This window comes from Meriones unguiculatus, chromosome 5 (genome assembly GCF_030254825.1).
Source record: "Meriones unguiculatus strain TT.TT164.6M chromosome 5, Bangor_MerUng_6.1, whole genome shotgun sequence".
Classification (NCBI taxonomy): domain Eukaryota; kingdom Metazoa; phylum Chordata; class Mammalia; order Rodentia; family Muridae; genus Meriones; species Meriones unguiculatus.
In genome coordinates, this window is record NC_083353.1 from 126490038 (window position 1) to 126499916 (window position 9879).

Sequence of the window (9879 nt, forward strand, 5' to 3'; positions counted from 1 at the left end):
GTGTTCCTTTCTTAGGTAGCCGCAGGAAACTCCAGCACGTGACACTGCAGTGCTATAGGCAAGGGGAGCATTTACCAAAAGGAGACAGCGTTTCTGCTATTCTTTTGTGTTTTCGTCTTCCATCATCTTGATAAATTTCAACTGAACATTTCTTGGCTGCCCACTTGCAACAAATTATTAAAAATATTTAGAACCTCTGTTTTTAACTGTGACATTCCAAGTTGTGCCTGACTGAAGGCTGTGGTGACTGTCAGAGCCCTCTGGCTTTGTCCGGTTTGATTTCCCTGTGTAAAGGAAGTTTTTGCTTTGGGGGACTTTGAAGTCTAAAGAGAGAAGATGTTTTTCCTTTTCTTTAATAATTTCATATGGCATTCTGCAGTGGTTCCTACACCCACAAATCTAAATTTATTCCATTAAAGATACTTAGGTGATATTTATTCATTTCTTTTATTCTCCTTTTTGGCCTTTGGAGGGTGGGTTTTACCAGGGAGTTGGTTTTGAACTGAGCATCCTCCTGCCTTAGCTGCTTGAGAACTGGGGTTACAGGTGTTTGCTACTACGCCTGGCTAGATTTTTATTAATTGCTTGACTAACAGGTATCAGATATGACTCATGCATGTGCTGGAAAGCATATCATCTATTTCACCTTTTATCAGTCACACTCCAAGTAATCTGAAAATAATTAGAGAAATGAGTTTGGCATTCTGCAGACATCTGTAAAGGCCATCTCTGAAGGCCATCATTTTTAACGGACAGGTGTGCAGTCTCCAAACAGCTGTAAGTTGCACACTGGAAATTAATTAATAAATATAGACGATCTGCTTGCAAGACCCAGTCTGTTGCCTTGAAAATGGGAACAATCTGTACTTAAAAAAACAAGAGTTTCTGTTTTAATAACTTCAATTCACTATTGTCTCTGCTTTCCCACATTAGTTCTGCAGGCATGTAATTCATTTTTCATCTTCCCAAAGCTTTGTACCTTACAGGCCCCCTCCACTGGTGAACATAGAGTCAACTGGGTCAAATGCTGGGCCTTGTAAAACTGAAAGTTACACTAGGCTGAGTACAAACAAAAGGCTTCTTTTCTTTGTTTGGTGAAGGTCAGGAGAATAAAATTCAGAGCAAAAGTTTCAAGTTGAGCTGAGGAGGTGGAGACCGTTGGCTTGCTGGGGCTGGGTGGACAACCAGCCCAGGGGACTCGGTGAGAGTCCAGTAAGAGAACTGTCTCAAAGAAAGCTGCACCTGTGCTGAGGAACGATACATTGTATGCTGGCTTCCACATGGAGGTACACACAGTCACATGAGTGTGAACTCCCTGCCGCACGCACACACACACACACACACACACACACACACACACACACACACACGAGTTTTAAACAGGATTAACGTCGATTCGGTTTGTGGTCTCTGGTTCCCATTGTAGAATCTCAGCTATGAGAGAGAACAAATGTCTTCTTTCTTTTATCCTTTGTATTTTGGGGGGGCGGGGCATAGAATATGCATTCTACCTCTTAACGGTATCCTTCTTGATATTGAGATCTATCTTGATTCTGAATTTCCCATACGACGTACACAATGACCTTTCTCTAAGTGGCAACCATCACCCATATTCTAATTGGGTTGGGTGCTGGGGTGTTTTTTTCTGGAGATCGGCGTTGGTTCCTGTGCTTGGGTAAGGCCCGCAGAGGCAGCCAGAGGTTTCAGCTGTAGTTGCTGCTTCTGAACTTGACCGACAAATCATTCTTTGTGCCAAGCAGATGCTTCCCTTTTAGGTTATGGCTCTACTTGAAGACCAGGTTTCCTTCCTCAGAGGAAATATCAACATGGTCATAAAGTAGAAGTGTCTTTGAGCAGCCAAGAGCACATCCAGGAGCGGCAGGGATGACGGGGGAATGAGTGTTGAGGAGTATCCGAGCACCAGGTACCCAGCGCTGTGGTTCTGTTTTTTCTTTTCCTTCTGTCATCTCATCTGAAAGGTCACTTCACAGCCCATGAGACTACCTGCTTTAATTCATTTTTATTCCTCAGAGCTCCAAGCATGGATATAATAAATCAGTTATTCTCCCTTCCTGTGTCCTTGTCTCATCCCCTCCTTCTGCCCCTGAGGACTTTCTTCTTAATAACTCACCCGCCTGCCTACATGTCTCTGTGTGTGATTCACTGAATTTAGAGTTGCCTGCAGGAGCATGGGTGGAAGGCCATTTACTGCTTCAGGTGACACCTTATTCCCAGCCACCATTAATTGTCAATAGTCCTGGGGAGGAGACATGGGGCCTCATGAGACCTTCTCCCTTATTGGGTGATGTGGACCCACCCAGTCTTGGGCAGATAACTCCAACTCCAGGGGCCTCATGAGTACAACTGTCCCACAGTTTACAGGAGACAGTCTCGTTTTCAATCTTCCAAGTTCTGATTTACAATCTTTCTACCCCTTCTCCCTCAGTGTACCCCAAGCCTTGTGTGTGTGGATGGAAATAGAGGTCCCATTTCTGTTTGTGAGTATGTGTACCTAATTTTATCTTTAAGGACACTAATTGGCTGGTTTATGGGTATGTGTCCTGGTGCAAGGAGCTTGAGGCCTAAGTGAGGAGGCTTTGAAAATTGCTGGGTTTTTGTTGTTGTTGTTTGTTGTTTTGTTTCTTGTTTTTTATTTTGGCCAGGTATACTCTGGAGGGTTTTCCCCAAACTGAGCCAAAAGAGAGATGCTCATAATCTCAATCTACAGATTCAGGAGGGTGCTGGGGTACAAGCCTGTGAGCCTAGCTTCTCAGAGACTGAGGAAGGAGGATCAGAAGTTCAAGGATTGCCTGTGTTATCCAGGGAGTTGAAGGCTATCTGGGTAACATAGTGAGACCCTGGTTCAAAACAGAAGATTAAGCAGGGTTGGGGATATATCTCTGTGGTAGGGTGCTTGTCTACCATGTGTGTGGGGGTCTCATTTTCAATCTCTAGTTAGATAAATGAATAAATGAGTGAATAAATAAAACCATAAGAAGAGACTTCTTGTGATAAAGATGCTCACAGAGACACAAGCTCTCTGCAAATAAGACTGACAGACCTACTGTATAATTGATGTTAAAATGCCAAATTTTCCAGTTGATTTCTTCTGGTAATTTGTCTTCTGTGAAAGACTGGGTTTGTTTCCATTCATATTTTCCCTCGTTTTTTCCCCAGTGCCAGCAATCAAACCCAGGCCTTGCACATACAAGACAGGTGCTTCCTCCTTCCTCTGTCCATCATTGATATAGAGTACATCTTCTGTGAGAGAGCTGTAGATAATTACAAGCTCCTGTTTGTGAACATGGGCATCATTTCATGGCATATGTGATCACATTTCGGACACACGGCATTATTAGTTTTGAGGCAAGTTTTCATACATTGCAGGATGACTTCAGACTCAGTATGTAGCTGAAGGTGCCTTTGAACTTCTGATCCTTCTGCTTCCACCTGTCAACTGCACCCTGGTTTATGTGGTGTTGGGACTGAATGCGGGGCTTTGTGAATGCTAGGTAAGTACTCTACAAACTGAGCTATAGCCCTAGATGCAATACATGACTCGAATCTTAAAGGTTTCAAACTGAAGGAAAAAAAAATCACCTAAACTTCCACCCCTCAGCTCATCTCTCACCTCCATTCTGTTTCATTGCCTGAGTTACTAATTGGGTAAGCCTGATTACTGAGTACCTATAGTAAAACAGCACAGTGCAAAGATTAGCCCTAAAGCTCTGAGCTTCCCTAAATGGGACAAATAAATCTGTGGGCAAGATACTGGCCTTCTGTTGCCTATTTCCTGAGCCACAAGATGGGGGCACTGACGTCATCTTTTGTCAATGTTGGATCTGGAGGAAACTCTATATAGGAACAGTTAAAAATGTGGCCTTTTGAGGTAGGCCCCAGGGTTTGAGCTCAAGCTATATCACTAATTAGCTGAGTGGATACTGAAGCTAGCTTAGACAGAGTAGCTATACTGCAACAGGGCTGGGAATCTACCTCAGTTGATACAGTGCCTTCCTAACATGCCATAACACCATATGGTGTTCTATCATCAACACCATATAAACCTGGTATTTGATGGCACATGCTTATAATACAAACTCTCATATATACACATGCAGAAGTAAAATATTACCAGGAATGCAGTGCTAAGGTTTAGTTACATATGTGAACCATTTATGGGCATATGTTGCATGCACATAACCTGTGATGATTTGGATATGGTTTTAGTATACCCAAGACTGCATGTGTCAAAATCTTAACTCCATTTTAAGGTATTAAGAAAGTTAATGTATGACATTTTGAAACGGGGCCATTGAGATGACTAGGGTGGAATCTCATGTCTGACTCCCGGGCCTTTATTAGAAGAGGGAGGCCTTTACTATATTGCTACACTGCCCAGGCTCCCTGTCTCTTTCATACATTGTGCTTTGGGAATGTTTCAGCAAGGTCATCATTAGAGGAAGCAAATTACTTTTCTGAAAGGTGAGCCAGGATAAACTAAGTTTTTATAACTTATCCAAATTAGGTATCACATTATAGGAATAAAAAATAATGCAATAAAATTCTCCAATTTAGGATGGTTTGACTTTTTATTTTAGAAATCATCTCATTGTATACTCATCAATTGTCATGCTTCTGCCTGTGAGTACTTGGATTATAAGTATTCAAAACTGCATCCAACAATATTCCAACTTTACAATCATGGGAAAGCCATAAACATTTGGTAAGACCGTACTTTCAGTGTTGATTCTTTCCCTAAACATATGTGGTACAAATCTATCTTCATGCTAAAGCTGCAGAAAGCCACAGCCTCTATTAACTAACAGTACTCTCTTCAGTGTCCTGAAGACTTTTCTTCACGCTGATGAGTCATGAGAGAAATAGGTTAAAAGAAAAAAAATAGTGAATTTTGTCACAATTTACAAACAAGGTTTTACTTCACAGTTGTCTGGTTCCATGGATAGGGCACCCAGGAAGCAAAACAAAATAGAGGTAGAAACTAAAGACAAAATACATCTTTGTAAAATAAAAATGCATCTTTGTGGGATAAGGCCTCTATGACCTAATTCTTCCCACTAGTCCCACTTTCTACTGTCCACCAGCCCCTGATAATATCATCATGTTATGACTCAATCAGGGGATTGACTATTGACAAAGAAAGAACCCTTCTGCCTCCACCATGTTTCTGTGATTGGCTCCCCATAGAGTGTATACATCTGTGTTGGTTTGAATGCCCCTGTAGGTTCATACATTTAAATGCTTAGTCTGCAGCGGGGAGAACTATTTGGAAAGGATTAGGAGGTGTGGCCTTGTTGGAGGAGGTGTGTCACTGGGGGCAAGCTTTTAGGTCTCAAGAGACTCATGTTATTTCCAGTGTCCCTCTTTGCTTAATGGTTGTAGATTAAGATATGAATTCTCAGCTGTTCTTCACTTCACCACGATGGACTCCAACCTTCTAAAAACCATAAACCAAATCAAACACTATTTTTTATAAATTGCCTTGGTCATGCTGTTTTATCACAGCAACAGAAAAGTAACTAAGACATCCTCCAGCTCCAACCATATGCTGTCAGGCAGGGGATGGGATCCATGCTTTTTTACAGCTGTGTTTTTCAGCTTACGGTGGTTTTATTGCTCTGTAACCCATCCTAAGTGGCGGGGCACATATCTGTAATCTGTGAAACCCATCTTTCAGTTTTCTTTTGATCTTAATATAGCATATTCATCTTCTTTTGTCTTTATACCATTACGGATTGAATTGTAGTTAGCTTTTGCAATGTCCTGATCTTCCTGTCTCCAGATTTCCTTCTTCTGAATCTATCCACCAGGAAGTTGTCAAATAATGCTTGTCAAACGTCACTTCTGCCATGTAAGGGCTAAATAGAACTGTTCACACAAATCCTGCCTTGTGTGTCACACTTGCTTTCTATTTTACTTCTCTGAATGACTTTCCATTTATTCACTTCGTTGAATTGTATTTATCCCTTGACGGTTACTGATATCCGATGTCATTTGCTTAAAGAAGCAACCTGATGCCAAAAGCTCTTTAATCTCTCACTCCTCATTCATTTTATTCAACCTTTCCAATGGCAGTTGGAAAACTCTCAGACTGGTATTGTGTAATAGCCAGGAATCATCATAAAATGAATGAGATAGATATGAGAGTAAGTAGTGCCTTTGTTTAGCAAAACTTTTGAAGTGATTTTAGTTGTAGGAGGATTTCAGAAAATGTGTTGAGGATGGGGTAAATACAGCTAAGTTAGAGCACAGAACACACAAAGATTTGGCTGAGTTCAGAACAGTAATACTCATGGAGAAGAGGAAAGGGAGTTTACAGGAATGAAAGAACTACACACTATAGTGAATAGTAAAAGAGATGAGAATGGAAGGCATAGAGGAGGAGATTAATTCAGACTTTGAAGAGTGGAGCTATATGGCAATCAAGTTGGACTATCGGGTACCCTCAACATTGTAATTTATTTATTATTATTCTTTTGTGTTTGGGTAAAGTTCTTTAGATGTCTGTTAGGTTCATTTGATTCATGACATCTGTTAATGTCATTGTTTTTTGTTTAGTTTTTGTTTTGTTGACCTGTCCTTTGGTGAGAGTGGGATATTTAAGTCTCCCACTATTAATGTGTGGGTAACTATGTGTGCTTTAAGCTTAATTAATGTTCTTTTGCAAGTGTGGGTGCCCTTGTGTGGGTGCCCTTGTATTTGGGGCATAGATGTTCAGAATTGAGATGTCTTCTTGGTGGAATTTTCCTTTGATGAGTATGAAGTGACCTTCCTCATCTCTTTTGATTAATTTTGGTTGAAAGCCTACTTGATTAGATATTACAATGCTACTCCTGTTTGCTTCTTGGGAATGCTTGCTTGGAAAACCATCTTCCAGCCCTTTACTCTCAGGTATTGCCTATCTTTGTGGCTAAGGTGTGTTTCTTGTATGCAGCACAATGTTGGGTCCCGTTTATACATCTGTTCTGTTAGTCTGTATCTTTTTATTGGAGAGTTGAGTCCATTGATGTTGAGAGAAATTAATGACTAGCGACTGTTAGTTTCTTTTATTTTGATATTGGCTGTGGTAGTGTATTTGTGTGTTTGTCTACTCTTAGTTTTGCTGTAGTGAATTTACTTATTCCTGTGTTTTGCTAGGTGTAGTTAGCTTTCTTGGGTTGTTTTTTTTTCTTCTGATATCTTCTGTAGGACTGGATTTGTGGGCAAGTACTGTTTAAATTTGGTTTTGTCGTTTAATATCTTGTTTTCTCCATCTATGATGATTGAGTGTTTTGCTGGGTATAACTGTCTGGGCTATCATCTGTGTTCTCTTAGGGTCTGCATGATATCAGTCTAGACCCTTCTGGCTTTCATAGTCTTTGTTGAGAAGTCAGGTGTGATTCTGATGGGTTTGCCATTATATGTAACTACGTCTTTTTCCCTTGTAGCTTTTAATATTTTTCTTTTTTTTGTATATTTAGTGTTTTGATTACTATGTGGTAGGAGGATTTTCTTTTCTAGTATAAACTATTAGGTGTTCTATAGATCTCTTGTATGCTTATAGGCATCTCTTTCTTTAAATTGGGGAATTTTTCTTCTGTGATTTTTCTGAAAATAATTTTTGACTATTGTTTTATGGGAATCTTCTTTTTTCTCTATTCCTATTATTTTTAGTTTTTTTTTTCTGATTGATATTTTATTTCTCCTTTACAAGTTCCACATAATAGACAAAGGTTTTTTTTTTATAACATCTTGTTATCTTTGCTGGAAATGATCATATCATCATTTAAAACAAGACAAATGTATACATACATGAGACTGACATTTCTGTAGCCTATAAACACCTCCTTGGGTTTCAAAAGGGAAAGAGCAATATACTGACAATTCAACTGTAACTCTTAGAAAAACACCAATTTCCTTACCAAATATGAGCATTCTGTACAGGGACCTATCATCCAAGACAGCTCAAGCCAGGGGAAGCCAAGAGCAGCTCCCCACACCAGCTCAGAAGACCCTCTCCCATCCAGCACCTCTTTAAAGGGCTCCTTATCCTCATCACAGGAAGACAGCAGTCACCCCAAAAGAAGACTGGAGAAAACACTTGTACATTTCTGAGTGTCTCCCACATCCAGTATCTCAGGAATGCCATGCAATCATGTGTATCATTCTTAGACTGTTCCCTCCATTTCTTAAGAGTGGGGACCAGGCCAGGTCTCCCTACTTCATTTTAGGTGCCTGGGATAACAAAGTATTTCAGCAGAAGGGATGTAAGCAATGCTATTTGTTACAAGTAAGAATAAGGGGGAAAAAGCAGCTATCTTAAAGAAAAAGTGTGCTCTACCCACTTTTCAGACCAATGCACAACATACTGCAAAACTGTAGTACAATACAGTCAAACACATGTTCAATATTAAACTGTTCAAGCATGTGAAGATCTTCTTCTGAAAGACAAACCAGGCTCTTATTTTGTAGCTAGCTTTGTGTAATTTTAAAAAATGTTGTCCCTCAACAAGGTCTGACACTGATCTTGATACTTGTTAGGAGGTTCGATGTGAGACAACAGCAGCTCAACAGTCAGCGTTTGAGCTCTCCCAGCGCTCATCTTCAGCACTCATCCGAGGACTGGGCATCATCTTCATCCCTCACTTCTTGGTATCTCCCTGAAGACTCCCTTTCTGGATTGTAGCTCTGCATTTTAATGGTCAGTCTCTTGGCTAGTTTCTGTGCTGCGAGCTTTGCCTGCATCTCCTCATAATTCTGCTTCTGCTCTCTCTGCAGGGCCAGTGATTCTTCTATAGAGAGCAGCTGGGCGGGCAGGTGGTGGAGCGGAAGGAGACATGCTGCTGTGATGTCATCAAGGTGCTGCCTAGCCCTGCGTTGCTGCTCTTCTGAGTAAACAGGAGACTGACCCCTCTGACAATGACTTGGTGAGTCACTCTGTTGTGTGGGTAAGACATTGGTCTTAAACTTATGAGGAGGGGCACTGGGTTTCTGGCTTGCATTTCTAGCACTTCCGTGTAATGAGGCTTCTTGGGAGTCTTGCTCTGGAGCCCTGGAAGGTTGTCAGCACTGGTGTTTTCTTCTGAGGGTTCACTCTGGTCTGTGATTGTGATCTTTTGCAATTTAGTGATAAACAGACTGTCAATGCTGCTGGAAATATCTCCCTCTTGACTGGAAACAGGGTGCTGGGGGAGATGTTCGTTAACTTCAGATGAGGATGGCCTGGCTTTGCTGCTGGGAGCTGGGCCTGTGTTCAGTGTACAGCCAGCCTCTAAAGTCTCTTCATTGCCTTTGTGAGACTGAGTGAGATGTGCAGGTCCCGGAGATGCTGAGGTTGCTTTAGATGATTCAGTGTCTACAGAGGAACATTCAGGAACTAATAATGAAGTATCAAGCATCAGGTCAGAATTCTGGGGCTGGTCTATGTCCGTATTGACTCTTGTGGTTGCTTGTTGCCTTAGCTTACAGTCTACACTAACAGGATGAAACAGTTTACTTCTCCCTCCAACCTCTTCACGCTCTGCAATGGCAGCTTTCAGTTCGGCAATGGTTCGGAGATCTTTTTACCTTTGTCGGGCAATTTGCAAATCAATTTTTCATTGCGCAAAAGTCTCTCCTGGCGCCTCAAACTCTCCCGCAGCTCCGCCGAACTCTGGAGCTGGGGGCTCGAAGCCGTGGGGCAGCGAGCACTTTGTGCATGGGCTGCGGCTGGCGTGGCGGGCAGGGCTCTCCGGCGGGGCCCACGGCCGGCGTAGGCCGGTGGCTACTCTGGTGCACAAGCGGGAGTCGCCATTTTCCTGGAAGCAGTTTTTTTTTTTTTTTGTCCTTGATTTCTTAGATGTTTTATGTTAGGAAGTTTTATGTTTAACATTTTCTTTGATA

General features: G+C 41.6%; 1 pseudogene; it reads right to left on the bottom strand.

The window, feature by feature from the left end:
• Positions 1-8396: 8396 nt before the first annotated feature.
• Positions 8397-9605, bottom strand: LOC132654111 (DNA-directed RNA polymerase II subunit GRINL1A-like; annotated as a pseudogene).
• Positions 9606-9879: the final 274 nt, after the last annotated feature.